This window comes from Lontra canadensis, unplaced genomic scaffold (genome assembly GCF_010015895.1).
Source record: "Lontra canadensis isolate GAN:19392208 unplaced genomic scaffold, GSC_riverotter_1.0 scaffold53, whole genome shotgun sequence".
Classification (NCBI taxonomy): Eukaryota; Metazoa; Chordata; class Mammalia; order Carnivora; family Mustelidae; genus Lontra; species Lontra canadensis.
Genome location: NW_022631047.1, coordinates 2,651,864 through 2,662,466, shown reverse-complemented (window position 1 = coordinate 2,662,466; position 10,603 = coordinate 2,651,864).

The following is a 10,603-nucleotide window of genomic DNA, read 5'->3' as shown; positions in this document are numbered from 1 at the left end:
GAGCAAAAAATTGTCAACCTAATTCTATATCCAATAAGAATATATTTTTTACTCAAAATCAAAATAAACTGGATTTCACTTAAAAAAATTAAAGCTCATTTTCTTTGAAAGGTACTGTAAAGAGAATGAAAGACAAGCCACAGGTCAGAAAAAAATATTTGCAAAGCAGATATTGGATAAAAGACTTGTATCTGGAATATGCAGAAAACTCAAAACTCAACTATAAGAATATAAATAACCCAATTTCTAAAAATGGGCAAAATGTTTGAAGAGACACTTCACTAAACAAGATATACAGATGTCAAATAAAATGGGACACCTGGGTGGCTCAGTTGGTTAAGCATCTGTCTTCAGCTCAGGTCATGATCCTAGGGTCCTGGGATCAAGCCCCACATAGGGCTCCCTGCTCAGTGGGAGTGCTCCTGCTCAGTGCTTCTCCCTGCTCAGAGAAGCTCCCTGCTCAGTGCTTCTCCCTCTGCTTGCTGCTCCCCCTGCTTGTGCTCTCTCTCTCTGTCTTTCTCTCTGTCAAATAAATAAATAAAATCTTTATTAAAAAAAAAAGAAAACATCATTATAATATAATAACATTATATTACCTATTGTATGGCTAAAATTTTAAAGGCAGACTATATCAAGTGTTCATAAGGATATGGAGGAATTATTATCCTCTTACACAGCTACTGGGAATGTAAAATGGTAAACCACTTAAGAAAACAGTTTGACAATTTCTTAAAATTTAAACATATATGTACCCTATGATCCCACCATTCTACTCCTAGGTACTTACCCAAGAGATATGAAAGTGTACAGTGGGTACATGAACATTCTTAGAAGTTTTATTTGTAATTGTCAAAGACTAGAAACAAGCCATATTTCCACAAGCAAGTGACTGGATAAGCAAACTGTAGTATATCCATACAATGAAATATTACTCAGGAATAAAAAGGAATGAACTATTGATAAACTCTACTATGTGAACAAATCTCAAAATAATTACACTGAATGAAAAACCTAGGATCCTCACCCAAAAAAAATCCACAATGTCCACTATATGATTCCATTTATGTAGAATTCTAGAAATGACAACCTAATCTATACTGACAGAAAGCAGATCATTGACTTCGTAGAGCAGGAGGGCAAAAAGGTCTATTTGGGAAAATAGAAAACAGCACAGGGACATTGGAAGGGAGGTGGATATGCTCATTATCTTGACTGCAGTGATGGTTTATTGGTATAATCATACATTAAAACATCATGCTGCACACTTCTAAAGCAAGCAGTTTATTGTATATCAATTATACCTAAATAAAACTTTTTATAATTAATTAATTAAAGACACTTGTCATGATGTCACCCTCCATTTGCCAAATGTTGATGTTGAGATCCACTATTTCAAATAAACATGTTTGGTATAAATGCAGGTCAGAAACATTAGCATTTTTTTTTCTACTGCTATCTTATTAAACATGTCAAGACTAATATCTATTGACACAAGGCACAGAGAGAGAGAGAGAACCTGTGATCACCTAACAAATTTCTAATGAGCTCCTTTCACTTGGAGCACGACAATTAACTAGATTTACTGGAGACTTGCTGCGTTCACAACTTAATCTATTTCTTTTCTGGCAGAGAACTGGAATGGTGCCCATATGGTCTAACATCCTACTGTAACTTTCTCTCCCACAGGACTCCTTTCACATTCATAGTTTCTTTGGGTAAGAGAATGTTAATTCACCAACCAGGAAACCACCTCACACCACAGGACCACAGAGACCATCTGAGATTAGGGATAACATCATCGTCTGTGTCTGAGCCAGACTCACCAGTCCTGGCAACGCATGCCTGTTGTATGCACACAAGGCAGATGACCATATGGCAGAGAAAGTTAAAAAAAAAATTTCTAAATTATCAGCTTTGAGACTAAAAAGATGAATGATGACAAAACTGCTGACATTTCACCTAAAATCATCATCTCCAGTGAAAAAGAAATTAATACCTTGTAGTACATATATCTTTTTGCACCTCATTTTCCCCCTCCTTTCTTCCAAAGCATCTTAGATGTAAGTTCCACGATTTATGCATTTTTCTAGAGTTTGACTTTTCAAGAAAACAATTCGTGAAAACAATTGAAGTAATTTTTCTGAGTTCAAATCTCTGTAAAATTAACTGCTTTCCTAATTAAGGAAGTAATTGCTAGTCATTATCAATTTACCAGTGAGTTTCCAAATTCCAAAAGTTTTAGTTGGTCAGTCATAGTTTGGAATTGAGAAGTTATTGCCCATGAAAACAATGCTCTTATTTATTAATTCATTCAGCAAACTTTTAGAGAGCTACCTATAATATTGAAGCTCTTGGGGATTCAGAAGGTGCAGGGACATTCTTTCTGTATGCAAAGCATTTTTATTTTAATAGAGAAGATGCAGATATGAAAAATAAAGAAATAAATAAAAGATAAGTATATATATTCACATATACTATATGTGTAATATAAATTAGTATGTGATTAGTACTCTATATACCATTTATATTGGCATGTTTTAAAATTTGGTCTATGGGCCACTAGCACCCCAATTCCCCAGGACTTGTTTAAAACACAGATCCTTGAGTCTTTCTCTAGCTCTCCTAAACCTAGATCTCTGGCAATTATTTGTATGAACATTAAAGTTTCAGGTCAATGGTATAAGTGGAATGTGCAATGTACTGTAGAAATTTTAAAAAGGAAAAATCTCTTTCAGCTGCTATGGTCAAGGAAAGGTTTAGAAGTTCAGAATTGATGAATAGGATTTCATTATATGGAAACTGAAACTCAAAGCACTCCATGCAGAGATTCTGACTTGCAGAAGAACAGATAAAGGAATTCCAAAAATCCACTCCTCCCATAAAAGCAATGAAAATACTAGCAAAAATTGTCAAAATCTTTTTTTTTTCCAGAACTTTGGAAATTAGCCCAAGGCTTGTAACAATTCAAGGGGTATTTATTCCAAAAAAGAATCTGCAAAAGAAACAGGGAGCTCTGTGGTGTTTTAAATTGTCCTACTCCCATCCCCCTCTCCCAAGCTATACAAATAATCTTGAAAAACAACAGCTTTGAATCACAATAACCACAAAAGCCAGCAACCTAGCAATCGCTGGAGTGGGTAGAATGAACTTAGGCTTCCTTAAAGCTGTATCCCACTATTTGATCTATCTGGCAGTTTCCAGAGAACTGTCACTTCCAAGGCTCATCTTTATTTGATCTGACTCAGAGTTCATTCAGTGAGAACAGCTTTCTCCCCTTGGGGTATTGGTCAAAAACAATCAGCAGCATTTGTTTAATATTACAACAATACAACTAAGGCAGCAATAACAGGACAAATAAGATGATCAGAAACTTAAAAGGAAAGCTGGGGAACGAGATATTCATAGGAGAGGCTGAAAAGGTGTGACCTATTTCTGTTATCTTGAAGGCCATATGCAAGGTTGTGTGTTTTTCTCTCCTCTGACCAACCATGAAGCTCTGGACATGCAGGAAATGAAGGTTAAGGTAGTAAGTCTGAGTAAGGGTGAGCAGATAATGGAATCTGACTTCCAGAATTCTCAAATTATATTATTTTATATGTTCCAATTTTAACAAAGATAATAAGACGTGCCAAGAAACAAGTAAGTAATGTTCATGCTGGGCTGGGGGAAAAAAGTCAGTACCAGCTTTCCCTGAGAAAACTGGATGTTGATATTACTAAACAAGGACTTTAACTATTATAATAAATAAATAAGTAAGCTATTACATTGATGTTCAAAGAACTAAAGGAACCTAAGTCTGAAGAACTATAGAAAAGCAAGAGAATAATGTCTCACTATATAGAGAATATCAATAAAGAGATAGAAATTATTAAAAGAACCAAATAGAAATTCTTGAGTTGAAAAGTATAACTAAAATGAAAAAAAATCACCCGAGGGGCTTCACAACATATTTGAGTCAACAGAAGAAAGAACCAGTGACTTTAAATATAGCTCAGTTGAAATTATCCAGTTTGAGGGACAGAAATTTAAAAAAATAAAAAAAATTGAACAGAGCCTCAGAGATTTATGGGATATCATCAAACATATCAGTATGCATATAATACGATTCTCAGAAGGAGACAAAGGAGCAGAAAGAATATTTGAAGAAATAATGGCTGAAAACTTCCCAAATTTTATGAGAAAATATAAATCATGTCCAAGAAATTCAACAAACTAAAGCAGGATAAATCAGATACCTTCATACCTAAAGACATCATAATCCAACTGTTGAGAGACAAATGTCCCTGCAGGACAAGAGACAGGAAGAGGTTTAGATCAGATATGCATAGAGTTGTAGGAACAATAGGAGAAGATACAGTTTAAAAAGTTAGTTGAGATCAGGCTACAAAATAGTCCTGGCTTGAAGTGGTAAGGGTCTGAATTAAAATTGCAGCACTGGAAATGAAAAGGAAAGAGTAAGGGAAAACATTATAAAAGCCAAATCAGTAGAACTGGAGATTGATGCCATGGTTAAGGTGTATGGAAAACATTCAGAAATGACCCCAAATGTTCATCTCCCAGTCATTTCAAGATGGTAGTTCCACTGGCAAAGGAGGGAAATCAGGAATTATTGCTTAGAAAAGGAAGGAAAGAGACAAAGAGTCTAATTTGGGATATGTGGAGCTTGAATCCCTAAACATACAAGTAGAAGCCACCAGTCAGGAGTTGGAAATGTGGGACTAAGAAAGAGGGGAAAGGCTGCAGTCCCGGTTTACTCCTACTGTCCTGGCATTCCATCCAGCCTCTGTCCCAGACAACAGTGCCCCAGTTTGGACAACATATCTTATGGCCACCCTATCACTGAGTGAGAAGATAAAAAAGATTAGGGAAGAGCTCACAGGACAGAACACTGGGCAATGCCCATGGATGGATGAGAGGAGGAGGAATAAAAGCCAGCTGTGGAGACAAGAAAGCACAGTCAGAGGAGTAGGAAAGTGAAGAAGGAGCACTACTGGGGAAGGAAGGCCAGCTTTATTGTATTCTTAAGAGACCCCAGGAGAGCAAGTTCCATCAATGTGTGAACTAATAAATGTAAGGGTTTTGGTTTTAGGTTTTGTGGGGTTTTTTTAATGTTGTGATTCAAGAAAGTAACAAGTTAAAAAAATAGATTGTTTTTTTAATGCTAAACATGTTTGCTGGCTGCTGGGAGCTAGCAAAGATGAAATGATAGAAGATAAAAGTAGAAGCCAAGATAATGAAAAGAGCAAAGTCTCACAGGAGTTGAGGACAGAAGGGAGGGAAATAGTAGAGACAGGAATTATAATATCATAGAACTGGTTAACCTTGAAAAGTCAAGGATCTTTTCTTATGAACAGATGAAGGCAGAAAATGTTGGAAGCAATGAAAGGTCATAGTAACAGATGAAAAGAACAGAAAATGAAGCAGTTTTCATTCCCTGAGGACAAGGATGTTCCTTGTTTATCTAGCACAGTGGTGCCTGCCCACATGGATTCAAATCCCTGCTCTGCCACCAGTTCTGTCATTTCAAGCAAGTTATTTGACCCTTCTGTGCTTCCAGTTCCTCAATCGTAAAATAAGAATAATATCATTGTTGTAAGGTTGAGTGTACACAAGCAAAGGGGCTTAGGATAGTAATGTTTACTAAGTGAATGCTTAATAATAAGCATTCAATTGTTATTATTTGCACGGTATTGTCTGTAGCCATCCTCCCTCACATGATCCTTGGAGCTCTCTAAATGTGCCATGAATGAATGTAGTCAAAATCAAGGTAATCTACTGGAAGCTAGGATGTGGAGATGTTATTGAAGAATAAAGATCAAGAAGATGAGAATCCAAGAATTCTACAGAAGGCAAAATCAAAGTTAACAAGTGAGGTCCAGGTTAATGTGGAGTCTCCCAAACAAAGCAAGATAAATGATTAATTCTTCAATATTCCCACATGATAAAATGCCTTATTTTCCACTTGGCTCCTCAATAAATGTTGGATGGATAAATAATTGTATAGATAGGAATTACAAAGTAAAACATGACTGACTTGAACAACTGTTGGCATTCATGATAGGTTTTCTGAGCCTTTTGTTTCCTAACTCACTCTGTTAGATCACTGCATTAAGAGTCCCAGTGTTTCACACCTCCCTGTAACCACACATATTGACTCTGGACTTGGCCATGAGATTTGCTTTGGCCAATGGAAAAGCAGAAAATTTGACCGCGCTTGAAAAAAACACTGGCATATTAACTGCCACTTATACAAGAACAAGTCTGAGCTAGCGTGCTGGAGGGATGTGAGAAACACACTGATGACAGATGAACTGTCCTTGTCAAAGTCATCCTAGATCTACCCACCAACCACCGGCCTACCCACCAGCTGACCACATAGATGCAGGCCAAACCCTAGTCAAAATAAGCAGAACTACCCAGTTGATATAACAAATGGTTTTTGTTCTAAACCACAAAGTTTTGGAGTATTATGCAGCAATAGCTAACTGATACATTTTCAAACCTTAAATCCCCACATGGCTACATTAGACTGGCAGCTGCATTGTACCACTTTGGGGGATGGGGGCACCATTTACATTGTAATCCATGTTGTGCAGTGCAAAGCCCATATGGCCATATGCAATAACACTGGGAGAGAACCAAAGTAAGTAAAACCTCTCTCTCCTGCTTGCCCTTCACCTCTAATTACATAGGGAGAAATGGAGAAAAAAGTTAAAAGCAGTTTGAGCTACCAAGACAAACTGCATATTGCAAAAGGAACCATTTTGCTTGGCTGAACATTTCCAAACAAGTTTCAGTTCCTGAGCATTTTAAACATGATAGAAAACAATATAAATAATGTGTGTGTATGTGTGTGTGTGTGTGTGTGTGTGTACATGTACACAGAGAGAGAGAGAGAGAGATACAGATATGCATTTATATCTATATGGCTCTTAATGAATCATTTCAAGGGACATTTTGAATGTTAAAATAGTGTGAGTTTCCACACTCTTTCTAACTGGCTCTCTAGGCACCAGTCCCATCAATCTCTAAACCCTGACACCAGGCAGTTCATTGTTTTTCAAATTTACGACATTTTTCAGCTCATTGTTTTTAAACTGTCACCCTCAGTGGGTAGCTGGCACAACTCATTGCTACTCTCAGCTCCCACTGAGCTCATCACCCTAGGAGTGATGTGCTAGCAAAATTTTTAGTTGACTGATCTCCGGGATGGTAAATTCTCTCTGTGTGCTTTCTCTGGTGACATCATTACTTTTGTCCTCCACCCTTACTCCAACAGAAATAATTAAAAGTAAAATTATTTAATTTATTTATTATTTATTTATTTATTTATTTTATTTTTGTCCATCCCAGACACAGATAATAAAAATTAGGGAAATTGAAAATAGAACCATTCTCCCCAACCTCTTGGTGTGATGGAAGACTAACTTTCTCCCAGACAGCCCAATAGTTTTATGTAATTCTGCTGCAGAAATACCCCTAATATTGCAGCATCTATCTGGGCCCTTGAGGGACTGTTCTGTATCTGATTCTCAGTTTAAACAGGCTTATTTTGATCCGCTGAATTTTCTCATTCGTTTTTTGAAATGCATGACTTAAAGGCTTAATTCTCATCTCAGGAAATGGTCTGATTTCTCCCAGGGTTCTAAAAGTAATTACATGGGGTTAGTAAACATGGAAGTCAGTTCCTCCTCCCTGTCTTCTGTTTGGCACTGAGCACCAAGTCAGGGTAGCATATGTGTCTGGATGGAGGAATTAGAATCTAAGTCTAGCTGACTCTGTCCCTAACCAGGAGTGTGGCCCTGCGCAAGTCATAGTCATAGCTGATCTTCAGGCTCCTCGAATACAAAATAGGAAGATTTGGCTGATTTCCAAGGTTTCTTTTAGCACTAAAAGCTGTTTATGGTAGCTGCAGATTTTTGTGAATTTTCCTTTTCCTATAGTAGAGAGTATATGCTTATTTCAGATTTGATGGCATTTCCAATCAGAATATTTCCTTATCTAAATCGTATGCCTGTATAAAATTTTCATGAGTATATTTTTATTTCCCCATTCCATCTTGGGGTTGGAAGGATTTGAAAATTAAGTGGGTAATTCAATCATTCAATACCCATTTTATTGAGCACTTACCAAGCCCTAGGCTCGGGACTTGGAAAAATATAATGAAAATGATTATAATACTGATACTCTTAATTATTTCTTTACAAAAAACATTGAATGAGAGACTTGGTCTCAGTCTCAACCCAAGTACCCATCTAGTCTAAGAAAATGTTTAACTCAATAGGTAACTGTTATACCAGAACCAAGAAGAGGCTAAAACCTTTTGTTAACACAGTATTGTTAGTAAATACCCTCCAGTTCATTCTAAAGAGTTAGTATGGAAGTGATTTGAGCTCTGAGAACTACTTAAATAAATTAAATTGCCTAGCACAGTGTTTGGCATAATAGAGAAGTACTATTATAATTTTTATCTTCTCATCATTCCTTCCTTTCTTCCCATCTTCTTTTCCCTAGAATTAATCTGACTTCTCTCTCACTCTTCCTACCCCAGCTATACTCAGAGGATACACCCAAGCATCTCCTTTTCTCCACTTTCAACACTAGACAAAGACAACTGCCTTCTTTGGCTCTAATCCAGCCACATTCTTAACCCTCTGCTGAGAACCTGCTTACACCAAAATGACACAGGAAATACTCATAGGAAATCTGGTATTATCCAGTGTGCTGTATAGTAAGAGACTTACAGAGTCTGATACTAACCAAGAGGCCCAATAACTCACATTGGCAGAAATATTCCTCATCTGTGGATCACCACTCCCTGACAAGGCTCTTCAAGATAAAATCTGTTGTATGACCACGGATTTTTTTTGGTGGCTGTTGTTGCTCCAACTAATTTATTTAGAATGCATCTATAATCTCTATCATCCCCCCTCCCTAGGACCTAAGTCTATTAGAATGAAAACCTTAGATAACTTGTATTTTCAAGTGTAATGAGGACTCATTAGTGGTGGTGCATAAATCATTTGAAACAATAATTTGCAACGCAGAAAAAAATAACTCAAATAGCTTTAAAACACAGAATTTGGGCTACACTTATTTAATGAGATATATTCTAAGAACAAAAAAACATTTTATTTAGTAACTAAATGCTAGTAGTAATATTAGTATTTTTACTTTTAACCATTTAGCAGTATGATACTGCTATAAAAAAGTATGCTGTTGAAATCAAGATGTTCACTGTGAGAAAAGAGGCAAATGTGTGGATTTTTGTTTAAGTAAAGACCTTAAAAAGTTAAATTTGATTTGGAAATTTCAGAATGAACTCATGTGGGTTTTTTAGCACACATTTCCTAGCCATTGCCTACCAAAAAGTCTTGCAAGCAGATTTGAGACTCAAATACTGCAAGACACTTAAAGGAACCAGGACTCCTTGGAGGAAAAAGCTGATTCCTCTTGCAAGAAATATGCAAGATAAGCTTGGAGCATTTTGCTGCTCTAGAAAGCAAGGAAGCCATCAAAGTTTAAAGGGATTTGTCAAAAGGTCACAGAAACCCCCTTCCAGGGGCTCCACTGGCCAGATGGGACATTTTGAGCATCAAAGAGAATAACGATGGCAATTAGTTGAAATACACTGAATAGATAAAAATCCATGATGAAACTGTTTTAAAAGACCAAAAAAAAAAAAAAAAAATGAAGAGAATGAATTTAGAATTAGTCTTTAAAAAACAAGGGCTTCATTTCAGAATATCAAAAATACCAAATTAACTTTACCTGAAGAAATCTCTTCTTTTGGAGGAATTCTAACTTTAAAAATGTATCAGGTGGGGCACCTGGGTGGCTCAGTGGGTTAAGCCGCTGCCTTCGGCTCAGGTCATGATCTCAGGGTCCTGGGATCGAGTCCCACATCGGGCTCTCTGCTCGGCAGGGAGCCTGCTTCCCTCTCTCTCTCTCTTTGCCTGCCTCTCCTATCTACTTGTGATCTCTCTCTGTCAAATAAATAAATAAAATATTAAAAAATAAATAAATAAAATAAAAAAATATAAAAATGTATCAGGAATTAGAGCATTAGAAAATCACCATTTTGCAATCCCTCATGGAATCACCACTCAGACAACCATCAAAAGTTGCTAAAACAATTACATGAAAGGCTAATGATAACTGGATGTTCACAAGTTACCAAAGTAACAGCCCACTGATTATTAAGGGACATAAAGGGTAAATGCAACTTTGTGACAAAAGGATCAGATGACCACTCTGAGAGTCTCTAAAACCGCAAGACAGCATAGCATATGCCCCCTGATATGATGTAATATCAAGTACCCAACTCCACCTTGGAAGTATTTTTGTTGGGAATGTTGAACCTGGAGGTCTGGGGGGCTCAGTGGGTTAAGCCTCTGCCTTTGGCTCAAGTCATGATCTCAGGGTCCTAGGATCAAGCCCCGCATCAGGCTCTCTGCTTGGCAGGGAACCTCTTCCCCCTTCCCTCTGCTTCTCTGCCTACTTGTGGTCTCTCTCTCTCCGTGTCAAATAAATAAATAAAATCTTTAAAAGAAAAGGAAAGAAAGAAAGAAAGAAAGAAAGAAAGAAAGAAAGAAAGAAAGAA